The sequence below is a fragment of the Pseudophryne corroboree genome, chromosome 8, assembly GCF_028390025.1.
Source record: "Pseudophryne corroboree isolate aPseCor3 chromosome 8, aPseCor3.hap2, whole genome shotgun sequence".
NCBI classification, from domain to species: domain Eukaryota; kingdom Metazoa; phylum Chordata; class Amphibia; order Anura; family Myobatrachidae; genus Pseudophryne; species Pseudophryne corroboree.
This window is the reverse complement of record NC_086451.1, coordinates 376908628-376936558: the sequence shown is the minus strand read 5'-3', so window position 1 is coordinate 376936558 and position 27931 is coordinate 376908628. Positions and strand designations below refer to the sequence as shown.

The 27931-nt window shown below is 31.6% G+C and overlaps 30 non-coding genes across 30 annotated transcripts; all 30 read left to right on the top strand.

Annotated features, from left to right (window-relative positions):
• The first annotated feature begins 56 nt into the window (after positions 1-56).
• On the top strand, positions 57-165 carry TRNAL-CAA (transfer RNA leucine (anticodon CAA)). The gene is made up of 2 exons: positions 57-94; positions 120-165. It is a non-coding gene; the product is annotated as a tRNA-Leu (tRNA).
• A 750-nt stretch (positions 166-915) lies between these two features.
• On the top strand, positions 916-1024 carry TRNAL-CAA (transfer RNA leucine (anticodon CAA)). Its single transcript has 2 exons — positions 916-953; positions 979-1024. It is a non-coding gene; the product is annotated as a tRNA-Leu (tRNA).
• Positions 1025-1773: 749 nt separating this feature from the next.
• Positions 1774-1882, top strand: TRNAL-CAA (transfer RNA leucine (anticodon CAA)). Its single transcript has 2 exons — positions 1774-1811; positions 1837-1882. It is a non-coding gene; the product is annotated as a tRNA-Leu (tRNA).
• A 748-nt stretch (positions 1883-2630) lies between these two features.
• Positions 2631-2739, top strand: TRNAL-CAA (transfer RNA leucine (anticodon CAA)). The gene is made up of 2 exons: positions 2631-2668; positions 2694-2739. It is a non-coding gene; the product is annotated as a tRNA-Leu (tRNA).
• Positions 2740-3488: 749 nt separating this feature from the next.
• TRNAL-CAA (transfer RNA leucine (anticodon CAA)) lies at positions 3489-3597 on the top strand. The gene is made up of 2 exons: positions 3489-3526; positions 3552-3597. It is a non-coding gene; the product is annotated as a tRNA-Leu (tRNA).
• A 749-nt stretch (positions 3598-4346) lies between these two features.
• Positions 4347-4455, top strand: TRNAL-CAA (transfer RNA leucine (anticodon CAA)). The gene is made up of 2 exons: positions 4347-4384; positions 4410-4455. It is a non-coding gene; the product is annotated as a tRNA-Leu (tRNA).
• Positions 4456-6918: 2463 nt separating this feature from the next.
• TRNAL-CAA (transfer RNA leucine (anticodon CAA)) lies at positions 6919-7027 on the top strand. Its single transcript has 2 exons — positions 6919-6956; positions 6982-7027. It is a non-coding gene; the product is annotated as a tRNA-Leu (tRNA).
• A 749-nt stretch (positions 7028-7776) lies between these two features.
• On the top strand, positions 7777-7885 carry TRNAL-CAA (transfer RNA leucine (anticodon CAA)). The gene is made up of 2 exons: positions 7777-7814; positions 7840-7885. It is a non-coding gene; the product is annotated as a tRNA-Leu (tRNA).
• Positions 7886-8632: 747 nt separating this feature from the next.
• TRNAL-CAA (transfer RNA leucine (anticodon CAA)) lies at positions 8633-8741 on the top strand. The gene is made up of 2 exons: positions 8633-8670; positions 8696-8741. It is a non-coding gene; the product is annotated as a tRNA-Leu (tRNA).
• Positions 8742-9489: 748 nt separating this feature from the next.
• Positions 9490-9598, top strand: TRNAL-CAA (transfer RNA leucine (anticodon CAA)). Its single transcript has 2 exons — positions 9490-9527; positions 9553-9598. It is a non-coding gene; the product is annotated as a tRNA-Leu (tRNA).
• Positions 9599-10347: 749 nt separating this feature from the next.
• On the top strand, positions 10348-10456 carry TRNAL-CAA (transfer RNA leucine (anticodon CAA)). The gene is made up of 2 exons: positions 10348-10385; positions 10411-10456. It is a non-coding gene; the product is annotated as a tRNA-Leu (tRNA).
• A 749-nt stretch (positions 10457-11205) lies between these two features.
• Positions 11206-11314, top strand: TRNAL-CAA (transfer RNA leucine (anticodon CAA)). The gene is made up of 2 exons: positions 11206-11243; positions 11269-11314. It is a non-coding gene; the product is annotated as a tRNA-Leu (tRNA).
• Positions 11315-12063: 749 nt separating this feature from the next.
• Positions 12064-12172, top strand: TRNAL-CAA (transfer RNA leucine (anticodon CAA)). The gene is made up of 2 exons: positions 12064-12101; positions 12127-12172. It is a non-coding gene; the product is annotated as a tRNA-Leu (tRNA).
• Positions 12173-12920: 748 nt separating this feature from the next.
• Positions 12921-13029, top strand: TRNAL-CAA (transfer RNA leucine (anticodon CAA)). Its single transcript has 2 exons — positions 12921-12958; positions 12984-13029. It is a non-coding gene; the product is annotated as a tRNA-Leu (tRNA).
• A 749-nt stretch (positions 13030-13778) lies between these two features.
• On the top strand, positions 13779-13887 carry TRNAL-CAA (transfer RNA leucine (anticodon CAA)). Its single transcript has 2 exons — positions 13779-13816; positions 13842-13887. It is a non-coding gene; the product is annotated as a tRNA-Leu (tRNA).
• Positions 13888-14635: 748 nt separating this feature from the next.
• On the top strand, positions 14636-14744 carry TRNAL-CAA (transfer RNA leucine (anticodon CAA)). The gene is made up of 2 exons: positions 14636-14673; positions 14699-14744. It is a non-coding gene; the product is annotated as a tRNA-Leu (tRNA).
• Positions 14745-15493: 749 nt separating this feature from the next.
• On the top strand, positions 15494-15602 carry TRNAL-CAA (transfer RNA leucine (anticodon CAA)). Its single transcript has 2 exons — positions 15494-15531; positions 15557-15602. It is a non-coding gene; the product is annotated as a tRNA-Leu (tRNA).
• Positions 15603-16350: 748 nt separating this feature from the next.
• TRNAL-CAA (transfer RNA leucine (anticodon CAA)) lies at positions 16351-16459 on the top strand. The gene is made up of 2 exons: positions 16351-16388; positions 16414-16459. It is a non-coding gene; the product is annotated as a tRNA-Leu (tRNA).
• Positions 16460-17208: 749 nt separating this feature from the next.
• Positions 17209-17317, top strand: TRNAL-CAA (transfer RNA leucine (anticodon CAA)). Its single transcript has 2 exons — positions 17209-17246; positions 17272-17317. It is a non-coding gene; the product is annotated as a tRNA-Leu (tRNA).
• Positions 17318-18066: 749 nt separating this feature from the next.
• TRNAL-CAA (transfer RNA leucine (anticodon CAA)) lies at positions 18067-18175 on the top strand. The gene is made up of 2 exons: positions 18067-18104; positions 18130-18175. It is a non-coding gene; the product is annotated as a tRNA-Leu (tRNA).
• A 748-nt stretch (positions 18176-18923) lies between these two features.
• Positions 18924-19032, top strand: TRNAL-CAA (transfer RNA leucine (anticodon CAA)). The gene is made up of 2 exons: positions 18924-18961; positions 18987-19032. It is a non-coding gene; the product is annotated as a tRNA-Leu (tRNA).
• Positions 19033-19781: 749 nt separating this feature from the next.
• On the top strand, positions 19782-19890 carry TRNAL-CAA (transfer RNA leucine (anticodon CAA)). The gene is made up of 2 exons: positions 19782-19819; positions 19845-19890. It is a non-coding gene; the product is annotated as a tRNA-Leu (tRNA).
• Positions 19891-20638: 748 nt separating this feature from the next.
• Positions 20639-20747, top strand: TRNAL-CAA (transfer RNA leucine (anticodon CAA)). The gene is made up of 2 exons: positions 20639-20676; positions 20702-20747. It is a non-coding gene; the product is annotated as a tRNA-Leu (tRNA).
• Positions 20748-21496: 749 nt separating this feature from the next.
• On the top strand, positions 21497-21605 carry TRNAL-CAA (transfer RNA leucine (anticodon CAA)). Its single transcript has 2 exons — positions 21497-21534; positions 21560-21605. It is a non-coding gene; the product is annotated as a tRNA-Leu (tRNA).
• Positions 21606-22354: 749 nt separating this feature from the next.
• TRNAL-CAA (transfer RNA leucine (anticodon CAA)) lies at positions 22355-22463 on the top strand. The gene is made up of 2 exons: positions 22355-22392; positions 22418-22463. It is a non-coding gene; the product is annotated as a tRNA-Leu (tRNA).
• Positions 22464-23212: 749 nt separating this feature from the next.
• On the top strand, positions 23213-23321 carry TRNAL-UAA (transfer RNA leucine (anticodon UAA)). Its single transcript has 2 exons — positions 23213-23250; positions 23276-23321. It is a non-coding gene; the product is annotated as a tRNA-Leu (tRNA).
• A 748-nt stretch (positions 23322-24069) lies between these two features.
• TRNAL-CAA (transfer RNA leucine (anticodon CAA)) lies at positions 24070-24178 on the top strand. The gene is made up of 2 exons: positions 24070-24107; positions 24133-24178. It is a non-coding gene; the product is annotated as a tRNA-Leu (tRNA).
• Positions 24179-24927: 749 nt separating this feature from the next.
• On the top strand, positions 24928-25036 carry TRNAL-CAA (transfer RNA leucine (anticodon CAA)). The gene is made up of 2 exons: positions 24928-24965; positions 24991-25036. It is a non-coding gene; the product is annotated as a tRNA-Leu (tRNA).
• Positions 25037-25785: 749 nt separating this feature from the next.
• TRNAL-CAA (transfer RNA leucine (anticodon CAA)) lies at positions 25786-25894 on the top strand. Its single transcript has 2 exons — positions 25786-25823; positions 25849-25894. It is a non-coding gene; the product is annotated as a tRNA-Leu (tRNA).
• A 749-nt stretch (positions 25895-26643) lies between these two features.
• TRNAL-CAA (transfer RNA leucine (anticodon CAA)) lies at positions 26644-26752 on the top strand. The gene is made up of 2 exons: positions 26644-26681; positions 26707-26752. It is a non-coding gene; the product is annotated as a tRNA-Leu (tRNA).
• The last annotated feature ends 1179 nt before the right edge of the window (positions 26753-27931 follow it).

The following is a 27931-nucleotide window of genomic DNA, read 5'->3' as shown; positions in this document are numbered from 1 at the left end:
TTTTTTGTACATTATAATCTTTTATTGCCAACTTAATTTAATGGGCATATGTACTTGTCAGGATGGCCGAGCGGTCTAAGGCGCCAGACTCAAGATTGCGTTCTTCCTCTAAATGGGTGTTCTGGTCTCTGTAAAGAGGCGTGGGTTCAAATCCCACTTCTGAATATTTTATTTTCTTGTACTTTGTATGAAAAGAATATTAATTTGTGGATAAGTCTACCATGCAAAATAACAAGTGACCTTAGGACATCCATTCTCTTTTAAAAGTCCTTCTCTTGGACATTGGAATCTTGTTACCATTTATTTCTAACAATGTGCAGCCTAATTATTTAAAGAAACATAGGGAACAGAATAGTTTGAAAATGGGAGAAATTGTATGATATCCCATCTACACACCAATATTGCACTTGTTGCCATAGAGTTGAATTAATGACATTATTCCTAAGTGATAAATACACAATGACTGGTTAAAAAATTCTTAAGTTTAGTTCCATGTAGAAAAAAGGTTTTCACAAATGTATTATTTGCAAAACACCCTTTCAGTATTCAGTAAACAAATCATAAAACAAAGAATAAATTGGAATAGAAAGTAGATTCAGGCTCTCAGACTCTATATCTAAAAGTTTACAAAAATTACTTGCTAGACACATAAATCTTTTTTTTTCCTGAAAGAGATTTTAGTAAATAATTTGTATAGTAATTATAAAGGATATCATTATAACCTGAGCAGTTTTTCTTAAGTATTAATTGTGATGGCTCACCTTTAGCGGTAGTATACTGTATAAATCCAAGTTCTTGATTTTATGTTACTTTTTTCAAGCAGTACATATTATTTGGCTGAAAGATACCCCAAAATCCTTTTTTTGTACATTATAATCTTTTACTGGCAACTTAATTTAGAGGGCATATGTTCTTGTCAGGATGGCCGAGCGGTCTAAGGCGCCAGACTCAAGATTGCATTCTTCCTCTAAATGGGTGTTCTGGTCTCTGTAAAGCGGCGTGGGTTCAAATTCCACTTCTGACAATTTTATTTTCTTGTACTTTGTAGGAAAAGAATATTAATTTGTGGATAAGTCTACCATGCAAAATTACAAGTGCCCTTAGGACATCCATTCTCTTTTAAAAGTCCTTCTCTTGGACATTGGAATCTTATTACCATTTATTTCTAACAATGTGCAGCCTAATTATTTAAAGAAACATAGGGAACAGAATAGTTTGAAAATGGGAGAAATTGTATGATATTCCATCTACACACCAATATTGCACTTGTTGCCATAGAGTTGAATTAATGACATTATTCCTAAGTGATAAATACACAATGACTGGTTAAAAAATTCTTACGTTTAGTTCCATGTAGAAAAAAGGTTTTCACAAATGTATTATTTGCAAAACATCCTTTCAGTATTCAGTAAAAAAATCATAAAACAAAGAATAAATTGGAATAGAAAGTAGATTCAGGCTCTCAGACTCTATATCTAAAAGTTTACAAAAATTACTTGCTAGACACATAAATCTGTTTTTTCCTGAAAGAGATTTTAGTAAATAATTTGTATAGTTATTATAAAGGATATCATTATAACCTGAGCAGTTTTTCTTAAGTATTAATTGTGATGGCTCACCTTTAGTGGTAGTATACTGTATAAATCCAAGTTCTTGATTTTATGTTACTTTTTTCAAGCAGTACATATTATTTGGCTGAAAGATACCCCAAAATCCTTTTTTTGTACATTATAATCTTTTATTGCCAACTTAATTTAATGGGCATATGTACTTGTCAGGATGGCCGAGCGGTCTAAGGCGCCAGACTCAAGATTGCGTTCTTCCTCTAAATGGGTGTTCTGGTCTCTGTAAAGAGGCGTGGGTTCAAATCCCACTTCTGACAATTTTATTTTCTTGTACTTTGTATGAAAAGAATATTAATTTGTGGATAAGTCTACCATGCAAAATAACAAGTGACCTTAGGACATCCATTCTCTTTTAAAAGTCCTTCTCTTGGACATTGGAATCTTGTTACCATTTATTTCTAACAATGTGCAGCCTAATTATTTAAAGAAACATAGGGAACAGAATAGTTTGAAAATGGGAGAAATTGTATGATATCCCATCTACACACCAATATTGCACTTGTTGCCATAGAGTTGAATTAATGACATTATTCCTAAGTGATAAATACACAATGACTGGTTAAAAAATTCTTAAGTTTAGTTCCATGTAGAAAAAAGGTTTTCACAAATGTATTATTTGCAAAACACCCTTTCAGTATTCAGTAAACAAATCATAAAACAAAGAATAAATTGGAATAGAAAGTAGATTCAGGCTCTCAGACTCTATATCTAAAAGTTTACAAAAATTACTTGCTAGACACATAAATCTTTTTTTTCCTGAAAGAGATTTTAGTAAATAATTTGTATAGTAATTATAAAGGATATCATTATAACCTGAGCAGTTTACTTAAGTATTAATTGTGATGGCTCACCTTTAGCGGTAGTATACTGTATAAATCCAAGTTCTTGATTTTATGTTACTTTTTTCAAGCAGTACATATTATTTGGCTGAAAGATACCCCCAAATCCTTTTTTTGTACATTATAATCTTTTACTGGCAACTTAATTTAGAGGGCATATGTTCTTGTCAGGATGGCCGAGCGGTCTAAGGCGCCAGACTCAAGATTGCATTCTTCCTCTAAATGGGTGTTTTGGTCTCTGTAAAGCGGCGTGGGTTCAAATCCCACTTTTGACAATTTTATTTTCTTGTACTTTGTAGGAAAAGAATATTAATTTGTGGATAAGTCTACCATGCAAAATTACAAGTGCCCTTAGGACATCCATTCTCTTTTAAAAGTCCTTCTCTTGGACATTGGAATCTTATTACCATTTATTTCTAACAATGTGCAGCCTAATTATTTAAAGAAACATAGGGAACAGAATAGTTTGAAAATGGGAGAAATTGTATGATATTCCATCTACACACCAATATTGCACTTGTTGCCATAGAGTTGAATTAATGACATTATTCCTAAGTGATAAATACACAATGACTGGTTAAAAAATTCTTACGTTTAGTTCCATGTAGAAAAAAGGTTTTCACAAATGTATTATTTGCAAAACATCCTTTCAGTATTCAGTAAAAAAATCATAAAACAAAGAATAAATTGGAATAGAAAGTAGATTCAGGCTCTCAGACTCTATATCTAAAAGTTTACAAAAATTACTTGCTAGACACATAAATCTGTTTTTTCCTGAAAGAGATTTTAGTAAATAATTTGTATAGTTATTATAAAGGATATCATTATAACCTGAGCAGTTTTTCTTAAGTATTAATTGTGATGGCTCACCTTTAGTGGTAGTATACTGTATAAATCCAAGTTCTTGATTTTATGTTACTTTTTTCAAGCAGTACATATTATTTGGCTGAAAGATACCCCAAAATCCTTTTTTTGTACATTATAATCTTTTATTGCCAACTTAATTTAATGGGCATATGTACTTGTCAGGATGGCCGAGCGGTCTAAGGCGCCAGACTCAAGATTGCGTTATTCCTCTAAATTGGTGTTCTGGTCTCTGTAAAGCGGCGTGGGTTCAAATCCCACTTTTGACAATTTTATTTTCTTGTACTTTGTAGGAAAAGAATATTAATTTGTGGATAAGTCTACCATGCAAAATTACAAGTGCCCTTAGGACATCCATTCTCTTTTAAAAGTCCTTCTCTTGGACATTGGAATCTTATTACCATTTATTTCTAACAATGTGCAGCCTAATTATTTAAAGAAACATAGGGAACAGAATAGTTTGAAAATGGGAGAAATTGTATGATATTCCATCTACACACCAATATTGCACTTGTTGCCATAGAGTTGAATTAATGACATTATTCCTAAGTGATAAATACACAATGACTGGTTAAAAAATTCTTACGTTTAGTTCCATGTAGAAAAAAGGTTTTCACAAATGTATTATTTGCAAAACATCCTTTCAGTATTCAGTAAAAAAATCATAAAACAAAGAATAAATTGGAATAGAAAGTAGATTCAGGCTCTCAGACTCTATATCTAAAAGTTTACAAAAATTACTTGCTAGACACATAAATCTGTTTTTTCCTGAAAGAGATTTTAGTAAATAATTTGTATAGTTATTATAAAGGATATCATTATAACCTGAGCAGTTTTTCTTAAGTATTAATTGTGATGGCTCACCTTTAGTGGTAGTATACTGTATAAATCCAAGTTCTTGATTTTATGTTACTTTTTTCAAGCAGTACATATTATTTGGCTGAAAGATACCCCAAAATCCTTTTTTTGTACATTATAATCTTTTATTGCCAACTTAATTTAATGGGCATATGTACTTGTCAGGATGGCCGAGCGGTCTAAGGCGCCAGACTCAAGATTGCGTTATTCCTCTAAATGGGTGTTCTGGTCTCTGTAAAGAGGCGTGGGTTCAAATCCCACTTCTGACAATTTTATTTTCTTGTACTTTGTATGAAAAGAATATTAATTTGTGGATAAGTCTACCATGCAAAATAACAAGTGACCTTAGGACATCCATTCTCTTTTAAAAGTCCTTCTCTTGGACATTGGAATCTTGTTACCATTTATTTCTAACAATGTGCAGCCTAATTATTTAAAGAAACATAGGGAACAGAATAGTTTGAAAATGGGAGAAATTGTATGATATCCCATCTACACACCAATATTGCACTTGTTGCCATAGAGTTGAATTAATGACATTATTCCTAAGTGATAAATACACAATGACTGGTTAAAAAATTCTTAAGTTTAGTTCCATGTAGAAAAAAGGTTTTCACAAATGTATTATTTGCAAAACACCCTTTCAGTATTCAGTAAACAAATCATAAAACAAAGAATAAATTGGAATAGAAAGTAGATTCAGGCTCTCAGACTCTATATCTAAAAGTTTACAAAAATTACTTGCTAGACACATAAATCTTTTTTTTCCTGAAAGAGATTTTAGTAAATAATTTGTATAGTAATTATAAAGAATATCATTATAACCTGAGCAGTTTTTCTTAAGTATTAATTGTGATGGCTCACCTTTAGCGGTAGTATACTGTATAAATCCAAGTTCTTGATTTTATGTTACTTTTTTCAAGCAGTACATATTATTTGGCTGAAAGATACCCCAAAATCCTTTTTTGTACATTATAATCTTTTATTGGCAACTTAATTTAATGGGCATATGTACTTGTCAGGATGGCCGAGCGGACTAAGGCGCCAGACTCAAGATTGCGTTCTTCCTCTAAATGGGTGTTCTGGTCTCTGTAAAGAGGCGTGGGTTCAAATTCTACTTCTGACAATTTTATTTTCTTGTACTTTGTATGAAAAGAATATTAATTTGTGGATAAGTCTACCATGCAAAATAACAAGTGACCTTAGGACATCCATTCTCTTTTAAAAGTCCTTCTCTTGGACATTGGAATCTTGTTACCATTTATTTCTAACAATGTGCAGCCTAATTATTTAAAGAAACATAGGGAACAGAATAGTTTGAAAATGGGAGAAATTGTATGATATCCCATCTACACACCAATATTGCACTTGTTGCCATAGAGTTGAATTAATGACATTATTCCTAAGTGATAAATACACAATGACTGGTTAAAAATTTCTTAAGTTTAGTTCCATGTAGAAAAAAGGTTTTCACAAATGTATTATTTGCAAAACATCCTTTCAGTATTCAGTAAACAAATCATAAAACAAAGAATAAATTGGAATAGAAAGTAGATTCAGGCTCTCAGACTCTATATCTAAAAGTTTACAAAAATTACTTGCTAGACACATAAATCTGTTTTTTCCTGAAAGAGATTTTAGTAAATAATTTTTATAGTTATTATAAAGGATATCATTATAACCTGAGCAGTTTACTTAAGTATTAATTGTGATGGCTCACCTTTAGCGGTAGTATACTGTATAAATCCAAGTTCTTGATTTTATGTTACTTTTTTCAAGCAGTACATATTATTTGGCTGAAAGATACCCCAAAATCCTTTTTTTGTACATTATAATCTTTTATTGGCAACTTAATTTAATGGGCATATTTACTTGTCAGGATGGCCGAGCGGTCTAAGGCGCAAGACTCAAGATTGCGTTCTTCCTCTAAATGGGTGTTCTGGTCTCTGTAACGAGGTGTGGGTTCAAATCCCACTTCTGACAATTTTATTTTCTTGTACTTTGTATGAAAAGAATATTAATTTGTGGATAAGTCTACCATGCAAAATAATAAGTGACCTTAGGACATCCATTCTCTTTTAAAAGTCCTTCTCTTGGACATTGGAATCTTGTTACCATTTATTTCTAACAATGTGCAGCCTAATTATTTAAAGAAACATAGGGAACAGAATAGTTTGAAAATGGGAGAAATTGTATGATATCCCATCTACACACCAATATTGCACTTGTTGCCATAGAGTTGAATTAATGACATTATTCCTAAGTGATAAATACACAATGACTGGTTTAAAAATTCTTAAGTTTAGTTCCATGTAGAAAAAAGGTTTTCACAAATGTATTATTTGCAAAACACCCTTTCAGTATTCAGTAAACAAATCATAAAACAAAGAATAAATTGGAATAGAAAGTAGATTCAGGCTCTCAGACTCTATATCTAAAAGTTTACAAAAATTACTTGCTAGACACATAAATCTGTTTTTTCCTGAAAGAGATTTTAGTAAATAATTTGTATAGTAATTATAAAGGATATCATTATAACCTGAGCAGTTTTTCTTAAGTATTAATTGTGATGGCTCACCTTTAGCGGTAGTATACTGTATAAATCCAAGTTCTTGATTTTATGTTACTTTTTTCAAGTAGTACATATTATTTGGCTGAAAGATACCCCAAAATCCTTTTTTTGTACATTATAATCTTTTATTGGCAACTTAATTTAATGGGCATATGTACTTGTCAGGATGGCCGAGCGGTCTAAGGCGCCAGACTCAAGATTGCGTTCTTCTTCTAAATGGGTGTTCTGGTCTCTGTAAAGAGGCGTGGATTCAAATCCCACTTCTGACAATTTTATTTTCTTGTACTTTGTATGAAAAGAATATTAATTTGTGGATAAGTCTACCATGCAAAATAACAAGTGACCTTAGGACATCCATTCTCTTTTAAAAGTCCTTCTCTTGGACATTGGAATCTTGTTACCATTTATTTCTAACAATGTGCAGCCTAATTATTTAAAGAAACATAGGGAACAGAATAGTTTGAAAATGGGAGAAATTGTATGATATCCCATCTACACACCAATATTGCACTTGTTGCCATAGAGTTGAATTAATGACATTATTCCTAAGTGATAAATACACAATGACTGGTTAAAAAATTCTTAAGTTTAGTTCCATGTAGAAAAAAGGTTTTCACAAATGTATTATTTGCAAAACACCCTTTCAGTATTCAGTAAACAAATCATAAAACAAAGAATAAATTGGAATAGAAAGTAGATTCAGGCTCTCAGACTCTATATCTAAAAGTTTACAAAAATTACTTGCTAGACACATAAATCTTTTTTTTCCTGAAAGAGATTTTAGTAAATAATTTGTATAGTAATTATAAAGGATATCATTATAACCTGAGCAGTTTTTCTTAAGTATTAATTGTGATGGCTCACCTTTAGCGGTAGTATACTGTATAAATCCAAGTTCTTGATTTTATGTTACTTTTTTCAAGCAGTACATATTATTTGGCTGAAAGATACCCCAAAATCCTTTTTTTGTACATTATAATCTTTTACTGGTAACTTAATTTAGAGGGCATATGTTCTTGTCAGGATGGCCGAGCGGTTTAAGGCGCCAGACTCAAGATTGCATTCTTCCTCTAAATGGGTGTTCTGGTCTCTGTAAAGAGGCGTGGGTTCAAATCCCTCTTCTGACAATTTTATTTTCTTGTACTTTGTATGAAAAGAATATTAATTTGTGGATAAGTCTACCATGCAAAATTACAAGTGCCCTTAGGACATCCATTCTCTTTTAAAAGTCCTTCTCTTGGACATTGGAATCTTATTACCATTTATTTCTAACAATGTGCAGCCTAATTATTTAAAGAAACATAGGGAACAGAATAGTTTGAAAATGGGGGAAATTGTATGATATTCCATCTACACACCAATATTGCACTTGTTGCCATAGAGTTGAATTAATGACATTATTCCTAAGTGATAAATACACAATGACTGGTTAAAAAATTCTTACGTTTAGTTCCATGTAGAAAAAAGGTTTTCACAAATGTATTATTTGCAAAACATCCTTTCAGTATTCAGTAAAAAATCATAAAACAAAGAATAAATTGGAATAGAAAGTAGATTCAGGCTCTCAGACTCTATATCTAAAAGTTTACAAAAATTACTTGCTAGACACATAAATCTGTTTTTTCCTGAAAGAGATTTTAGTAAATAATTTGTATAGTAATTATAAAGGATATCATTATAACCTGAGCAGTTTTTCTTAAGTATTAATTGTGATGGCTCACCTTTAGCGGTAGTATACTGTATAAATCCAAGTTCTTGATTTTATGTTACTTTTTTCAAGCAGTACATATTATTTGGCTGAAAGATACCCCAAAATCCTTTTTTGTACATTATAATCTTTTATTGGCAACTTAATTTAAGTGGCATATGTACTTGTCAGGATGGCCGAGCGGACAAAGGCGCCAGACTCAAGATTGCGTTCTTCCTCTAAATGGGTGTTTTGGTCTCTGTAAAGAGGCGTGGGTTCAAATCCCACTTCTGACAATTTTATTTTCTTGTACTTTGTATGAAAAGAATATTAATTTGTGGATAAGTCTACCATGCAAAATAACAAGTGACCTTAGGACATCCATTCTCTTTTAAAAGTCCTTCTCTTGGACATTGGAATCTTGTTACCATTTATTTCTAACAATGTGCAGCCTAATTATTTAAAGAAACATAGGGAACAGAATAGTTTGAAAATGGGAGAAATTGTATGATATCCCATCTACACACCAATATTGCACTTGTTGCCATAGAGTTGAATTAATGACATTATTCCTAAGTGATAAATACACAATGACTGGTTAAAAATTTCTTAAGTTTAGTTCCATGTAGAAAAAAGGTTTTCACAAATGTATTATTTGCAAAACATCCTTTCAGTATTCAGTAAACAAATCATAAAACAAAGAATAAATTGGAATAGAAAGTAGATTCAGGCTCTCAGACTCTATATCTAAAAGTTTACAAAAATTACTTGCTAGACACATAAATCTGTTTTTTCCTGAAAGAGATTTTAGTAAATAATTTTTATAGTTATCATAAAGGATATCATTATAACCTGAGCAGTTTACTTAAGTATTAATTGTGATGGCTCACCTTTAGCGGTAGTATACTGTATAAATCCAAGTTCTTGATTTTATGTTACTTTTTTCAAGCAGTACATATTATTTGGCTGAAAGATACCCCAAAATCCTTTTTTTGTACATTATAATCTTTTACTGGCAACTTAATTTAGAGGGCATATGTTCTTGTCAGGATGGCCGAGCGGTCTAAGGCGCCAGACTCAAGATTGCATTCTTCCTCTAAATGGGTGTTCTGGTCTCTGTAAAGAGGCGTGGGTTCAAATCCCACTTCTGACAATTTTATTTTCTTGTACTTTGTATGAAAAGAATATTAATTTGTGGATAAGTCTACCATGCAAAATTACAAGTGCCCTTAGGACATCCATTCTCTTTTAAAAGTCCTTCCCTTGGACATTGGAATCTTATTACCATTTATTTCTAACAATGTGCAGCCTAATTATTTAAAGAAACATAGGGAACAGAATAGTTTGAAAATGGGAGAAATTGTATGATATTCCATCTACACACCAATATTGCACTTGTTGCCATAGAGTTGAATTAATGACATTATTCCTAAGTGATAAATACACAATGACTGGTTAAAAAATTCTTAAGTTTAGTTCCATGTAGAAAAAAGGTTTTCACAAATGTATTATTTGCAAAACATCCTTTCAGTATTCAGTAAAAAAATCATAAAACAAAGAATAAATTGGAATAGAAAGTAGATTCAGGCTCTCAGACTCTATATCTAAAAGTTTACAAAAATTACTTGCTAGACACATAAATCTGTTTTTTCCTGAAAGAGATTTTAGTAAATAATTTGTATAGTTATTATAAAGGATATCATTATAACCTGAGCAGTTTTTCTTAAGTATTAATTGTGATGGCTCACCTTTAGTGGTAGTATACTGTATAAATCCAAGTTCTTGATTTTATGTTACTTTTTTCAAGCAGTACATATTATTTGGCTGAAAGATACCCCAAAATCCTTTTTTTGTACATTATAATCTTTTATTGCCAACTTAATTTAATGGGCATATGTACTTGTCAGGATGGCCGAGCGGTCTAAGGCGCCAGGCTCAAGATTGCGTTATTCCTCTAAATGGGTGTTCTGGTCTCTGTAAAAAGGCGTGGGTTCAAATCCCACTTCTGACAATTTTATTTTCTTGTACTTTGTATGAAAAGAATATTAATTTGTGGATAAGTCTACCATGCAAAATAACAAGTGACCTTAGGACATCCATTCTCTTTTAAAAGTCCTTCTCTTGGACATTGGAATCTTGTTACCATTTATTTCTAACAATGTGCAGCCTAATTATTTAAAGAAACATAGGGAACAGAATAGTTTGAAAATGGGAGAAATTGTATGATATCCCATCTACACACCAATATTGCACTTGTTGCCATAGAGTTGAATTAATGACATTATTCCTAAGTGATAAATACACAATGACTGGTTAAAAAATTCTTAAGTTTAGTTCCATGTAGAAAAAAGGTTTTCACAAATGTATTATTTGCAAAACACCCTTTCAGTATTCAGTAAACAAATCATAAAACAAAGAATAAATTGGAATAGAAAGTAGATTCAGGCTCTCAGACTCTATATCTAAAAGTTTACAAAAATTACTTGCAAGACACATAAATCTGTTTTTTCCTGAAAGAGATTTTAGTAAATAATTTGTATAGTAATTATAAAGGATATCATTATAACCTGAGCAGTTTTTCTTAAGTATTGATTGTGATGGCTCACCTTTAGCGGTAGTATACTGTATAAATCCAAGTTCTTGATTTTATGTTACTTTTTTCAAGCAGTACATATTATTTGGCTGAAAGATACCCCAAAATCCTTTTTTTGTACATTATAATCTTTTACTGGCAACTTAATTTAGAAGGCATATGTTCTTGTCAGGATGGCCGAGCGGTCTAAGGCGCCAGACTCAAGATTGCATTCTTCCTCTAAATGGGTGTTCTGGTCTCTGTAAATAGGCGTGGGTTCAAATCCCACTTCTGACAATTTTATTTTCTTGTACTTTGTATGAAAAGAATATTAATTTGTGGATAAGTCTACCATGCAAAATTACAAGTGCCCTTAGGACATCCATTCTCTTTTAAAAGTCCTTCTCTTGGACATTGGAATCTTATTACCATTTATTTCTAACAATGTGCAGCCTAATTATTTAAAGAAACATAGGGAACAGAATAGTTTGAAAATGGGAGAAATTGTATGATATCCCATCTACACACCAATATTGCACTTGTTGCCATAGAGTTGAATTAATGACATTATTCCTAAGTGATAAATACACAATGACTGGTTAAAAAATTCTTACGTTTAGTTCCATGTAGAAAAAAGGTTTTCACAAATGTTTTATTTGCAAAACACCCTTTCAGTATTCAGTAAACAAATCATAAAACAAAGAATAAATTGGAATAGAAAGTAGATTCAGGCTCTCAGACTCTATATCTAAAAGTTTACAAAAATTACTTGCTAGAAACATAAATCTGTTTTTTCCTGAAAGAGATTTTAGTAAATAATTTGTATAGTAATTATAAAGGATATCATTATAACCTGAGCAGTTTTTCTTAAGTATTAATTGTGATGGCTCACCTTTAGCGGTAGTATACTGTATAAATCCAAGTTCTTGATTTTATGTTACTTTTTTCAAGCAGTACATATTATTTGGCTGAAAGATACCCCAAAATCCTTTTTTTGTACATTATAATCTTTTATTGGCAACTTAATTTAATGGGCATATGTACTTCTCAGGATGGCCGAGCGGTCTAAGGCGCCAGACTCAAGATTGCGTTCTTCCTCTAAATGGGTGTTCTGGTCTCTGTAAAGAGGTGTGGGTTCAAATCCCACTTCTGACAATTTTATTTTCTTGTACTTTGTATGAAAAGAATATTAATTTGTGGATAAGTCTACCATGCAAAATAACAAGTGACCTTAGGACATCCATTCTCTTTTAAAAGTCCTTCTCTTGGACATTGGAATCTTGTTACCATTTATTTCTAACAATGTGCAGCCTAATTATTTAAAGAAACATAGGGAACAGAATAGTTTGAAAATGGGAGAAATTGTATGATATCCCATCTACACACCAATATTGCACTTGTTGCCATAGAGTTGAATTAATGACATTATTCCTAAGTGATAAATACACAATGACTGGTTAAAAATTTCTTAAGTTTAGTTCCATGTAGAAAAAAGGTTTTCACAAATGTATTATTTGCAAAACATCCTTTCAGTATTCAGTAAACAAATCATAAAACAAAGAATAAATTGGAATAGAAAGTAGATTCAGGCTCTCAGACTCTATATCTAAAAGTTTACAAAAATTACTTGCTAGACACATAAATCTGTTTTTTCCTGAAAGAGATTTTAGTAAATAATTTTTATAGTTATTATAAAGGATATCATTATAACCTGAGCAGTTTACTTAAGTATTAATTGTGATGGCTCACCTTTAGCGGTAGTATACTGTATAAATCCAAGTTCTTGATTTTATGTTACTTTTTTCAAGCAGTACATATTATTTGGCTGAAAGATACCCCAAAATCCTTTTTTTGTACATTATAATCTTTTATTGGCAACTTAATTTAATTGGCATATGTACTTGTCAGGATGGCCGAGCGGTCTAAGGCGCCAGACTCAAGATTGCATTCTTCCTCTAAATGGGTGTTCTGGTCTCTGTAAAGAGGCGTGGGTTCAAATCCCACTTCTGACAATTTTATTTTCTTGCACTTTGTATGAAAAGAATATTAATTTGTGGATAAGTCTACCATGCAAAATTACAAGTGCCCTTAGGACATCCATTCTCTTTTAAAAGTCCTTCTCTTGGACATTGGAATCTTATTACCATTTATTTCTAACAATGTGCAGCCTAATTATTTAAAGAAACATAGGGAACAGAATAGTTTGAAAATGGGAGAAATTGTATGATATCCCATCTACACACCAATATTGCACTTGTTGCCATAGAGTTGAATTAATGACATTATTCCTAAGTGATAAATACACAATGACTGGTTAAAAAATTCTTACGTTTAGTTCCATGTAGAAAAAAGGTTTTCACAAATGTATTATTTGCAAAACACCCTTTCAGTATTCAGTAAACAAATCATAAAACAAAGAATAAATTGGAATAGAAAGTAGATTCAGGCTCTCAGACTCTATATCTAAAAGTTTACAAAAATTACTTGCTAGACACATAAATCTGTTTTTTCCTGAAAGAGATTTTAGTAAATAATTTGTATAGTAATTATAAAGGATATCATTATAACCTGAGCAGTTTTTCTTAAGTATTAATTGTGATGGCTCACCTTTAGCGGTAGTATACTGTATAAATCCAAGTTCTTGATTTTATGTTACTTTTTTCAAGCAGTACATATTATTTGGCTGAAAGATACCCCAAAATCCTTTTTTTGTACATTATAATCTTTTATTGGCAACTTAATTTAATGGGCATATGTACTTGTCAGGATGGCCGAGCGGTCTAAGGCGCCAGACTCAAGATTGCGTTCTTCCTCTAAATGGGTGTTCTGGTCTCCGTAAAGAGGTGTGGGTTCAAATCCCACTTCTGACAATTTTATTTTCTTGTACTTTGTATGAAAAGAATATTAATTTGTGGATAAGTCTACCATGCAAAATAACAAGTGACCTTAGGACATCCATTCTCTTTTAAAAGTCCTTCTCTTGGACATTGGAATCTTGTTACCATTTATTTCTAACAATGTGCAGCCTAATTATTTAAAGAAACATAGGGAACAGAATAGTTTGAAAATGGGAGAAATTGTATGATATCCCATCTACACACCAATATTGCACTTGTTGCCATAGAGTTGAATTAATGACATTATTCCTAAGTGATAAATACACAATGACTGGTTAAAAATTTCTTAAGTTTAGTTCCATGTAGAAAAAAGGTTTTCACAAATGTATTATTTGCAAAACATCCTTTCAGTATTCAGTAAACAAATCATAAAACAAAGAATAAATTGGAATAGAAAGTAGATTCAGGCTCTCAGACTCTATATCTAAAAGTTTACAAAAATTACTTGCTAGACACATAAATCTGTTTTTTCCTGAAAGAGATTTTAGTAAATAATTTTTATAGTTATTATAAAGGATATCATTATAACCTGAGCAGTTTACTTAAGTATTAATTGTGATGGCTCACCTTTAGCGGTAGTATACTGTATAAATCCAAGTTCTTGATTTTATGTTACTTTTTTCAAGCAGTACATATTATTTGGCTGAAAGATACCCCAAAATCCTTTTTTTGTACATTATAATCTTTTATTGGCAACTTAATTTAATTGGCATATGTACTTGTCAGGATGGCCAAGCGGTCTAAGGCGCCAGACTCAAGATTGCATTCTTCCTCTAAATGGGTGTTCTGGTCTCTGTAAAGAGGCGTGGGTTCAAATCCCACTTCTGACAATTTTATTTTCTTGCACTTTGTATGAAAAGAATATTAATTTGTGGATAAGTCTACCATGCAAAATTACAAGTGCCCTTAGGACATCCATTCTCTTTTAAAAGTCCTTCTCTTGGACATTGGAATCTTATTACCATTTATTTCTAACAATGTGCAGCCTAATTATTTAAAGAAACATAGGGAACAGAATAGTTTGAAAATGGGAGAAATTGTATGATATCCCATCTACACACCAATATTGCACTTGTTGCCATAGAGTTGAATTAATGACATTATTCCTAAGTGATAAATACACAATGACTGGTTAAAAAATTCTTACGTTTAGTTCCATGTAGAAAAAAGGTTTTCACAAATGTATTATTTGCAAAACACCCTTTCAGTATTCAGTAAACAAATCATAAAACAAAGAATAAATTGGAATAGAAAGTAGATTCAGGCTCTCAGACTCTATATCTAAAAGTTTACAAAAATTACTTGCTAGACACATAAATCTGTTTTTTCCTGAAAGAGATTTTAGTAAATAATTTGTATAGTAATTATAAAGGATATCATTATAACCTGAGCAGTTTTTCTTAAGTATTAATTGTGATGGCTCACCTTTAGCGGTAGTATACTGTATAAATCCAAGTTCTTGATTTTATGTTACTTTTTTCAAGCAGTACATATTATTTGGCTGAAAGATACCCCAAAATCCTTTTTTTGTACATTATAATCTTTTATTGGCAACTTAATTTAATGGGCATATGTACTTGTCAGGATGGCCGAGCGGTCTAAGGCGCCAGACTCAAGATTGCGTTCTTCCTCTAAATGGGTGTTCTGGTCTCCGTAAAGAGGTGTGGGTTCAAATCCCACTTCTGACAATTTTATTTTCTTGTACTTTGTATGAAAAGAATATTAATTTGTGGATAAGTCTACCATGCAAAATAACAAGTGACCTTAGGACATCCATTCTCTTTTAAAAGTCCTTCTCTTGGACATTGGAATCTTGTTACCATTTATTTCTAACAATGTGCAGCCTAATTATTTAAAGAAACATAGGGAACAGAATAGTTTGAAAATGGGAGAAATTGTATGATATCCCATCTACACACCAATATTGCACTTGTTGCCATAGAGTTGAATTAATGACATTATTCCTAAGTGATAAATACACAATGACTGGTTAAAAATGTCTTAAGTTTAGTTCCATGTAGAAAAAAGGTTTTCACAAATGTATTATTTGCAAAACATCCTTTCAGTATTCAGTAAACAAATCATAAAACAAAGAATAAATTGGAATAGAAAGTAGATTCAGGCTCTCAGACTCTATATCTAAAAGTTTACAAAAATTACTTGCTAGACACATAAATCTGTTTTTTCCTGAAAGAGATTTTAGTAAATAATTTTTATAGTTATTATAAAGGATATCATTATAACCTGAGCAGTTTACTTAAGTATTAATTGTGATGGCTCACCTTTAGCGGTAGTATACTGTATAAATCCAAGTTCTTGATTTTATGTTACTTTTTTCAAGCAGTACATATTATTTGGCTGAAAGATACCCCAAAATCCTTTTTTTGTACATTATAATCTTTTATTGGCAACTTAATTTAATGGGCGTATGTACTTGTCAGGATGGCCGAGCGGTCTAAGGCGCCAGACTCAAGATTGCGTTCTTCCTCTAAATGGGTGTTCTGGTCTCTGTAACGAGGCGTGGGTTCAAAACCCACTTCTGACAATTTTATTTTCTTGTACTTTGTATGAAAAGAATATTAATTTGTGGATAAGTCTACCATGCAAAATAATAAGTGACCTTAGGACATCCATTCTCTTTTAAAAGTCCTTCTCTTGGACATTGGAATCTTGTTACCATTTATTTCTAACAATGTGCAGCCTAATTATTTAAAGAAACACAGGGAACAGATTAGTTTGAAAATGGGAGAAATTGTATGATATCCCATCTACACACCAATATTGCACTTGTTGCCATAGAGTTGAATTAATGACATTATTCCTAAGTGATAAATACACAATGACTGGTTAAAAAATTCTTACGTTTAGTTCCATGTAGAAAAAAGGTTTTCACAAATGTATTATTTGCAAAACATCCTTTCAGTATTCAGTAAAAAAATCATAAAACAAAGAATAAATTGGAATAGAAAGTAGATTCAGGCTCTCAGACTCTATATCTAAAAGTTTACAAAAATTACTTGCTAGACACATAAATCTGTTTTTTCCTGAAAGAGATTTTAGTAAATAATTTGTATAGTTATTATAAAGGATATCATTATAACCTGAGCAGTTTTTCTTAAGTATTAATTGTGATGGCTCACCTTTAGTGGTAGTATACTGTATAAATCCAAGTTCTTGATTTTATGTTACTTTTTTCAAGCAGTACATATTATTTGGCTGAAAGATACCCCAAAATCCTTTTTTTGTACATTATAATCTTTTATTGCCAACTTAATTTAATGGGCATATGTACTTGTCAGGATGGCCGAGCGGTCTAAGGCGCCAGACTCAAGATTGCGTTATTCCTCTAAATGGGTGTTCTGGTCTCTGCAAAGAGGCGTGGGTTCAAATCCCACTTCTGACAATTTTATTTTCTTGTACTTTGTATGAAAAGAATATTAATTTGTGGATAAGTCTACCATGCAAAATAACAAGTGACCTTAGGACATCCATTCTCTTTTAAAAGTCCTTCTCTTGGACATTGGAATCTTGTTACCATTTATTTCTAACAATGTGCAGCCTAATTATTTAAAGAAACATAGGGAACAGAATAGTTTGAAAATGGGAGAAATTGTATGATATCCCATCTACACACCAATATTGCACTTGTTGCCATAGAGTTGAATTAATGACATTATTCCTAAGTGATAAATACACAATGACTGGTTAAAAAATTCTTAAGTTTAGTTCCATGTAGAAAAAAGGTTTTCACAAATGTATTATTTGCAAAACACCCTTTCAGTATTCAGTAAACAAATCATAAAACAAAGAATAAATTGGAATAGAAAGTAGATTCAGGCTCTCAGACTCTATATCTAAAAGTTTACAAAAATTACTTGCAAGACACATAAATCTTTTTTTTCCTGAAAGAGATTTTAGTAAATAATTTGTATAGTAATTATAAAGGATATCATTATAACCTGAGCAGTTTTTCTTAAGTATTAATTGTGATGGCTCACCTTTAGCGGTAGTATACTGTATAAATCCAAGTTCTTGATTTTATGTTACTTTTTTCAAGCAGTACATATTATTTGGCTGAAAGATACCCCAAAATCCTTTTTTTGTACATTATAATCTTTTACTGGCAACTTAATTTAGAGGGCATATGTTCTTGTCAGGATGGCCGAGCGGTCTAAGGCGCCAGACTCAAGATTGCATTCTTCCTCTAAATGGGTGTTCTGGTCTTTGTAAAGAGGCGTGGGTTCAAATCCCACTTCTGACAATTTTATTTTCTTGTACTTTGTATGAAAAGAATATTAATTTGTGGATAAGTCTACCATGCAAAATTACAAGTGCCCTTAGGACATCCATTCTCTTTTAAAAGTCCTTCTCTTGGACATTGGAATCTTATTACGATTTATTTCTAACAATGTGCAGCCTAATTATTTAAAGAAACATAGGGAACAGAATAGTTTGAAAATGGGAGAAATTGTATGATATCCCATCTACACACCAATATTGCACTTGTTGCCATAGAGTTGAATTAATGACATTATTCCTAAGTGATAAATACACAATGACTGGTTAAAAAATTCTTACGTTTAGTTCCATGTAGAAAAAAGGTTTTCACAAATGTATTATTTGCAAAACACCCTTTCAGTATTCAGTAAACAAATCATAAAACAAAGAATAAATTGGAATAGAAAGTAGATTCAGGCTCTCAGACTCTATATCTAAAAGTTTACAAAAATTACTTGCTAGACACATAAATCTGTTTTTTCCTGAAAGAGATTTTAGTAAATAATTTGTATAGTAATTATAAAGGATATCATTATAACCTGAGCAGTTTTTCTTAAGTATTAATTGTGATGGCTCACCTTTAGCGGTAGTATACTGTATAAATCCAAGTTCTTGATTTTATGTTACTTTTTTCAAGCAGTACATATTATTTGGCTGAAAGATACCCCAAAATCCTTTTTTTGTACAATATAATCTTTTATTGGCAACTTAATTTAATGTGATATGTACTTGTCAGGATGGCCGAGCGGTCTAAGGCGCCAGACTCAAGATTGCGTTCTTCCTCTAAATGGGTGTTCTGGTCTCTGTAAAGAGGCGTGGGTTCAAATCCCACTTCTGACAATTTTATTTTCTTGTACTTTGTATGAAAAGAATATTAATTTGTGGATAAGTCTACCATGCAAAATAACAAGTGACCTTAGGACATCCATTCTCTTTTAAAAGTCCTTCTCTTGGACATTGGAATCTTGTTACCATTTATTTCTAACAATGTGCAGCCTAATTATTTAAAGAAACATAGGGAACAGAATAGTTTGAAAATGGGAGAAATTGTATGATATCCCATCTACACACCAATATTGCACTTGTTGCCATAGAGTTGAATTAATGACATTATTCCTAAGTGATAAATACACAATGACTGGTTAAAAATTTCTTAAGTTTAGTTCCATGTAGAAAAAAGGTTTTCACAAATGTATTATTTGCAAAACACCCTTTCAGTATTCAGTAAACAAATCATAAAACAAAGAATAAATTGGAATAGAAAGTAGATTCAGGCTCTCAGACTCTATATCTAAAAGTTTACAAAAATTACTTGCTAGACACATAAATCTTTTTTTTCCTGAAAGAGATTTTAGTAAATAATTTGTATAGTAATTATAAAGGATATTATTATAACCTGAGCAGTTTTTCTTAAGTATTAATTGTGATGGCTCACCTTTAGCGGTAGTATACTGTATAAATCCAAGTTCTTGATTTTATGTTACTTTTTTCAAGCAGTACATATTATTTGGCTGAAAGATACCCCAAAACCCTTTTTTTGTACATTATAATCTTTTACTGGCAACTCAATTTAGAGGGCATATGTTCTTGTCAGGATGGCCGAGCGGTCTAAGGCGCCAGACTCAAGATTGCATTCTTCCTCTAAATGGGTGTTCTGGTCTCCGTAAAGAGGTGTGGGTTCAAATCCCACTTCTGACAATTTTATTTTCTTGTACTTTGTATGAAAAGAATATTAATTTGTGGATAAGTCTACCATGCAAAATAACAAGTGACCTTAGGACATCCATTCTCTTTTAAAAGTCCTTCTCTTGGACATTGGAATCTTGTTACCATTTATTTCTAACAATGTGCAGCCTAATTATTTAAAGAAACATAGGGAACAGAATAGTTTGAAAATGGGAGAAATTGTATGATATCCCATCTACACACCAATATTGCACTTGTTGCCATAGAGTTGAATTAATGACATTATTCCTAAGTGATAAATACACAATGACTGGTTAAAAATTTCTTAAGTTTAGTTCCATGTAGAAAAAAGGTTTTCACAAATGTATTATTTGCAAAACATCCTTTCAGTATTCAGTAAACAAATCATAAAACAAAGAATAAATTGGAATAGAAAGTAGATTCAGGCTCTCAGACTCTATATCTAAAAGTTTACAAAAATTACTTGCTAGACACATAAATCTGTTTTTTCCTGAAAGAGATTTTAGTAAATAATTTTTATAGTTATTATAAAGGATATCATTATAACCTGAGCAGTTTACTTAAGTATTAATTGTGATGGCTCACCTTTAGCGGTAGTATACTGTATAAATCCAAGTTCTTGATTTTATGTTACTTTTTTCAAGCAGTACATATTATTTGGCTGAAAGATACCCCAAAATCCTTTTTTTGTACATTACAATCTTTTATTGGCAACTTAATTTAATGGGCATATGTACTTGTCAGGATGGCCGAGCAGTCTAAGGCGCCAGACTCAAGATTGCGTTCTTCCTCTAAATGGGTGTTCTGGTCTCTGTAACGAGGCGTGGGTTCAAATCCCACTTCTGACAATTTTATTTTCTTGTACTTTGTATGAAAAGAATATTAATTTGTGGATAAGTCTACCATGCAAAATAATAAGTGACCTTAGGACATCCATTCTCTTTTAAAAGTCCTTCTCTTGGACATTGGAATCTTGTTACCATTTATTTCTAACAATGTGCAGCCTAATTATTTAAAGAAACATAGGGAACAGAATAGTTTGAAAATGGGAGAAATTGTATGATATCCCATCTACACACCAATATTGCACTTGTTGCCATAGAGTTGAATTAATGACATTATTCCTAAGTGATAAATACAAAATGACTGGTTAAAAAATTCTTACGTTTAGTTCCATGTAGAAAAAAGGTTTTCACAAATGTATTATTTGCAAAACATCCTTTCAGTATTCAGTAAAAAAATCATAAAACAAAGAATAAATTGGAATAGAAAGTAGATTCAGGCTCTCAGACTCTATATCTAAAAGTTTACAAAAATTACTTGCTAGACACATAAATCTGTTTTTTCCTGAAAGAGATTTTAGTAAATAATTTGTATAGTAATTATAAAGGATATCATTATAACCTGAGCAGTTTTTATTAAGTATTAATTGTGATGGCTCACCTTTAGCGGTAGTATACTGTATAAATCCAAGTTCTTGATTTTATGTTACTTTTTTCAAGCAGTACATATTATTTGGCTGAAAGATACCCCAAAATCCTTTTTTTGTACATTATAATCTTTTACTGGCAACTTAATTTAGAGGGCATATGTTCTTGTCAGGATGGCCGAGCGGTCTAAGGCGCCAGACTCAAGATTGCATTCTTCCTCTAAATGGGTGTTCTGGTCTTTGTAAAGAGGCGTGGGTTCAAATCCCACTTCTGACAATTTTATTTTCTTGTACTTTGTATGAAAAGAATATTAATTTGTGGATAAGTCTACCATGCAAAATTACAAGTGCCCTTAGGACATCCATTCTCTTTTAAAAGTCCTTCTCTTGGACATTGGAATCTTATTACCATTTATTTCTAACAATGTGCAGCCTAATTATTTAAAGAAACATAGGGAACAGAATAGTTTGAAAATGGGAGAAATTGTATGATATCCCATCTACACACCAATATTGCACTTGTTGCCATAGAGTTGAATTAATGACATTATTCCTAAGTGATAAATACACAATGACTGGTTAAAAAATTCTTACGTTTAGTTCCATGTAGAAAAAAGGTTTTCACAAATGTATTATTTGCAAAACACCCTTTCAGTATTCAGTAAACAAATCATAAAACAAAGAATAAATTGGAATAGAAAGTAGATTCAGGCTCTCAGACTCTATATCTAAAAGTTTACAAAAATTACTTGCTAGACACATAAATCTGTTTTTTCCTGAAAGAGATTTTAGTAAATAATTTGTATAGTAATTATAAAGGATATCATTATAACCTGAGCAGTTTTTCTTAAGTATTAATTGTGATGGCTCACCTTTAGCGGTAGTATACTGTATAAATCCAAGTTCTTGATTTTATGTTACTTTTTTCAAGCAGTACATATTATTTGGCTGAAAGATACCCCAAAATCCTTTTTTTGTACATTATAATCTTTTATTGGCAACTTAATTTAATGGGCATATGTACTTGTCAGGATGGCCGAGCGGTCTAAGGCGCCAGACTCAAGATTGCGTTCTTCCTCTAAATGGGTGTTCTGGTCTCTGTAAAGAGGCGTGGGTTCAAATCCCACTTCTGACAATTTTATTTTCTTGTACTTTGTATGAAAAGAATATTAATTTGTGGATAAGTCTACCATGCAAAATAACAAGTGACCTTAGGACATCCATTCTCTTTTAAAAGTCCTTCTCTTGGACATTGGAATCTTGTTACCATTTATTTCTAACAATGTGCAGCCTAATTATTTAAAGAAACATAGGGAACAGAATAGTTTGAAAATGGGAGAAATTGTATGATATCCCATCTACACACCAATATTGCACTTGTTGCCATAGAGTTGAATTAATGACATTATTCCTAAGTGATAAATACACAATGACTGGTTAAAAATTTCTTAAGTTTAGTTCCATGTAGAAAAAAGGTTTTCACAAATGTATTATTTGCAAAACACCCTTTCAGTATTCAGTAAACAAATCATAAAACAAAGAATAAATTGGAATAGAAAGTAGATTCAGGCTCTCAGACTCTATATCTAAAAGTTTACAAAAATTACTTGCTAGACACATAAATCTGTTTTTTCCTGAAAGAGATTTTAGTAAATAATTTGTATAGTAATTATAAAGGATATCATTATAACCTGAGCAGTTTTTCTTAAGTATTAATTGTGATGGCTCACCTTTAGCGGTAGTATACTGTATAAATCCAAGTTCTTGATTTTATGTTACTTTTTTCAAGCAGTACATATTATTTGGCTGAAAGATACCCCAAAATCCTTTTTTTGTACATTATAATCTTTTATTGGCAATTTAATTTAATGGGCATATGTACTTGTCAGGATGGCCGAGCGGTCTAAGGCGCCAGACTTAAGATTGCGTTCTTCCTCTAAATGGGTGTTCTGGTCTCCGTAAAGAGGTGTGGGTTCAAATCCCACTTCTGACAATTTTATTTTCTTGTACTTTGTATGAAAAGAATATTAATTTGTGGATAAGTCTACCATGCAAAATAACAAGTGACCTTAGGACATCCATTCTCTTTTAAAAGTCCTTCTCTTGGACATTGGAATCTTGTTACCATTTATTTCTAACAATGTGCAGCCTAATTATTTAAAGAAACATAGGGAACAGAATAGTTTGAAAATGGGAGAAATTGTATGATATCCCATCTACACACCAATATTGCACTTGTTGCCATAGATTTGAATTAATGACATTATTCCTAAGTGATAAATACACAATGACTGGTTAAAAATTTCTTAAGTTTAGTTCCATGTAGAAAAAAGGTTTTCACAAATGTATTATTTGCAAAACATCCTTTCAGTATTCAGTAAACAAATCATAAAACAAAGAATAAATTGGAATAGAAAGTAGATTCAGGCTCTCAGACTCTATATCTAAAAGTTTACAAAAATTACTTGCTAGACACATAAATCTGTTTTTTCCTGAAAGAGATTTTAGTAAATAATTTTTATAGTTATTATAAAGGATATCATTATAACCTGAGCAGTTTACTTAAGTATTAATTGTGATAGCTCACCTTTAGCGGTAGTATACTGTATAAATCCAAGTTCTTGATTTTATGTTACTTTTTTCAAGCAGTACATATTATTTGGCTGAAAGATACCCCAAAATCCTTTTTTTGTACATTATAATCTTTTATTGGCAACTTAATTTAATGGGCATATGTACTTGTCAGGATGGCCGAGCGGTCTAAGGCGCAAGACTCAAGATTGCGTTCTTCCTCTAAATGGGTGTTCTGGTCTCTGTAACGAGGCGTGGGTTCAAATCCCACTTCTGACAATTTTATTTTCTTGTACTTTGTATGAAAAGAATATTAATTTGTGGATAAGTCTACCATGCAAAATAATAAGTGACCTTAGGACATCCATTCTCTTTTAAAAGTCCTTCTCTTGGACATTGGAATCTTGTTACCATTTATTTCTAACAATGTGCAGCCTAATTATTTAAAGAAACATAGGGAACAGAATAGTTTGAAAATGGGAGAAATTGTATGATATCCCATCTACACACCAATATTGCACTTGTTGCCATAGAGTTGAATTAATGACATTATTCCTAAGTGATAAATACACAATGACTGGTTAAAAAATTCTTACGTTTAGTTCCATGTAGAAAAAAGGTTTTCACAAATGTATTATTTGCAAAACATCCTTTCAGTATTCAGTAAAAAAATCATAAAACAAAGAATAAATTGGAATAGAAAGTAGATTCAGGCTCTCAGACTTTATATCTAAAAGTTTACAAAAATTACTTGCTAGACACATAAATCTGTTTTTTCCTGAAAGAGATTTTAGTAAATAATTTGTATAGTTATTATAAAGGATATCATTATAACCTGAGCAGTTTTTCTTAAGTATTAATTGTGATGGCTCACCTTTAGTGGTAGTATACTGTATAAATCCAAGTTCTTGATTTTATGTTACTTTTTTCAAGCAGTACATATTATTTGGCTGAAAGATACCCCAAAATCCTTTTTTTGTACATTATAATCTTTTATTGCCAACTTAATTTAATGGGCGTATGTACTTGTCAGGATGGCCGAGCGGTCTAAGGCGCCAGACTCAAGATTGCGTTATTCCTCTAAATGGGTGTTCTGGTCTCTGCTAAGAGGCGTGGGTTCAAATCCCACTTCTGACAATTTTATTTTCTTGTACTTTGTATGAAAAGAATATTAATTTGTGGATAAGTCTACCATGCAAAATAACAAGTGACCTTAGGACATCCATTCTCTTTTAAAAGTCCTTCTCTTGGACATTGGAATCTTGTTACCATTTATTTCTAACAATGTGCAGCCTAATTATTTAAAGAAACATAGGGAACAGAATAGTTTGAAAATGGGAGAAATTGTATGATATCCCATCTACACACCAATATTGCACTTGTTGCCATAGAGTTGAATTAATGACATTATTCCTAAGTGATAAATACACAATGACTGGTTAAAAATTTCTTAAGTTTAGTTCCATGTAGAAAAAAGGTTTTCACAAATGTATTATTTGCAAAACACCCTTTCAGTATTCAGTAAACAAATCATAAAACAAAGAATAAATTGGAATAGAAAGTAGATTCAGGCTCTCAGACTCTATATCTAAAAGTTTACAAAAATTACTTGCTAGACACATAAATCTTTTTTTTCCTGAAAGAGATTTTAGTAAATAATTTGTATAGTAATTATAAAGGATATCATTATAACCTGAACAGTTTTTCTTAAGTATTAATTGTGATGGCTCACCTTTAGCGGTAGTATACTGTATAAATCCAAGTTCTTGATTTTATGTTACTTTTTTCAAGCAGTACATATTATTTGGCTGAAAGATACCCCAAAATCCTTTTTTTGTACATTATAATCTTTTACTGGCAACTTAATTTAGAGGGCATATGTTCTTGTCAGGATGGCCGAGCGGTCTAAGGCGCCAGACTCAAGATTGCATTCTTCCTCTAAATGGGTGTTCTGGTCTCTGTAAAGAGGCGTGGGTTCAAATCCCACTTCTGACAATTTTATTTTCTTGTACTTTGTATGAAAAGAATATTAATTTGTGGATAAGTCTACCATGCAAAATTACAAGTGCCCTTAGGACATCCATTCTCTTTTAAAAGTCCTTCTCTTGGACATTGGAATCTTATTACCATTTATTTCTAACAATGTGCAGCCTAATTATTTAAAGAAACATAGGGAACAGAATAGTTTGAAAATGGGAGAAATTGTATGATATTCCATCTACACACCAATATTGCACTTGTTGCCATAGAGTTGAATTAATGACATTATTCCTAAGTGATAAATACACAATGACTGGTTAAAAAATTCTTACGTTTAGTTCCATGTAGAAAAAAGGTTTTCACAAATGTATTATTTGCAAAACATCCTTTCAGTATTCAGTAAACAAATCATAAAACAAAGAATAAATTGGAATAGAAAGTAGATTCAGGCTCTCAGACTCTATATCTAAAAGTTTACAAAAATTACTTGCTAGACACATAAATCTGTTTTTTCCTGAAAGAGATTTTAGTAAATAATTTGTATAGTAATTATAAAGGATATCATTATAACCTGAGCAGTTTTTCTTAAGTATTAATTGTGATGGCTCACCTTTAGCGGTAGTATACTGTATAAATCCAAGTTCTTGATTTTATGTTACTTTTTTCAAGCAGTACATATTATTTGGCTGAAAGATACCCCAAAATCCTTTTTTTGTACATTATAATCTTTTATTGGCAACTTAATTTAATGGGCATACGTACTTGTCAGGATGGCCGAGCGGTCTAAGGCGCCAGACTCAAGATTGCGTTCTTCCTCTAAATGGGTGTTCTGGTCTCTGTAAAGAGGCGTGGGTTCAAATCCCACTTCTGACAATTTTATTTTCTTGTACTTTGTATGAAAAGAATATTAATTTGTGGATAAGTCTACCATGCAAAATAACAAGTGACCTTAGGACATCCATTCTCTTTTAAAAGTCCTTCTCTTGGACATTGGAATCTTGTTACCATTTATTTCTAACAATGTGCAGCCTAATTATTTAAAGAAACATAGGGAACAGAATAGTTTGAAAATGGGAGAAATTGTATGATATCCCATCTACACACCAATATTGCACTTGTTGCCATAGAGTTGAATTAATGACATTATTCCTAAGTGATAAATACACAATGACTGGTTAAAAATTTCTTAAGCTTAGTTCCATGTAGAAAAAAGGTTTTCACAAATGTATTATTTGCAAAACATCCTTTCAGTATTCAGTAAACAAATCATAAAACAAAGAATAAATTGGAATAGAAAGTAGATTCAGGCTCTCAGACTCTATATCTAAAAGTTTACAAAAATTACTTGCTAGACACATAAATCTGTTTTTTCCTGAAAGAGATTTTAGTAAATAATTTTTATAGTTATTATAAAGGATATCATTATAACCTGAGCAGTTTACTTAAGTATTAATTGTGATGGCTCACCTTTAGCGGTAGTATACTGTATAAATCCAAGTTCTTGATTTTATGTTACTTTTTTCAAGCAGTACATATTATTTGGCTGAAAGATACCCCAAAATCCTTTTTTTGTACATTATAATCTTTTATTGGCAACTTAATTTAATGGGCATATGTACTTGTCAGGTTGGCCGAGCGGTCTAAGGCGCCAGACTCAAGATTGCGTTCTTCCTCTAAATGGGTGTTCTGGTCTCTGTAACGAGGCGTGGGTTCAAATCCCACTTCTGGCAATTTAATTTTCTTGTACTTTGTATGAAAAGAATATTAATTTGTGGATAAGTCTACCATGCAAAATAATAAGTGACCTTAGGACATCCATTCTCTTTTAAAAGTCCTTCTCTTGGACATTGGAATCTTGTTACCATTTATTTCTAACAATGTGCAGCCTAATTATTTAAAGAAACATAGGGAACAGAATAGTTTGAAAATGGGAGAAATTGTATGATATCCCATCTACACACCAATATTGCACTTGTTGCCATAGAGTTGAATTAATGACATTATTCCTAAGTGATAAATACACAATGACTGGTTTAAAAATTCTTAAGTTTA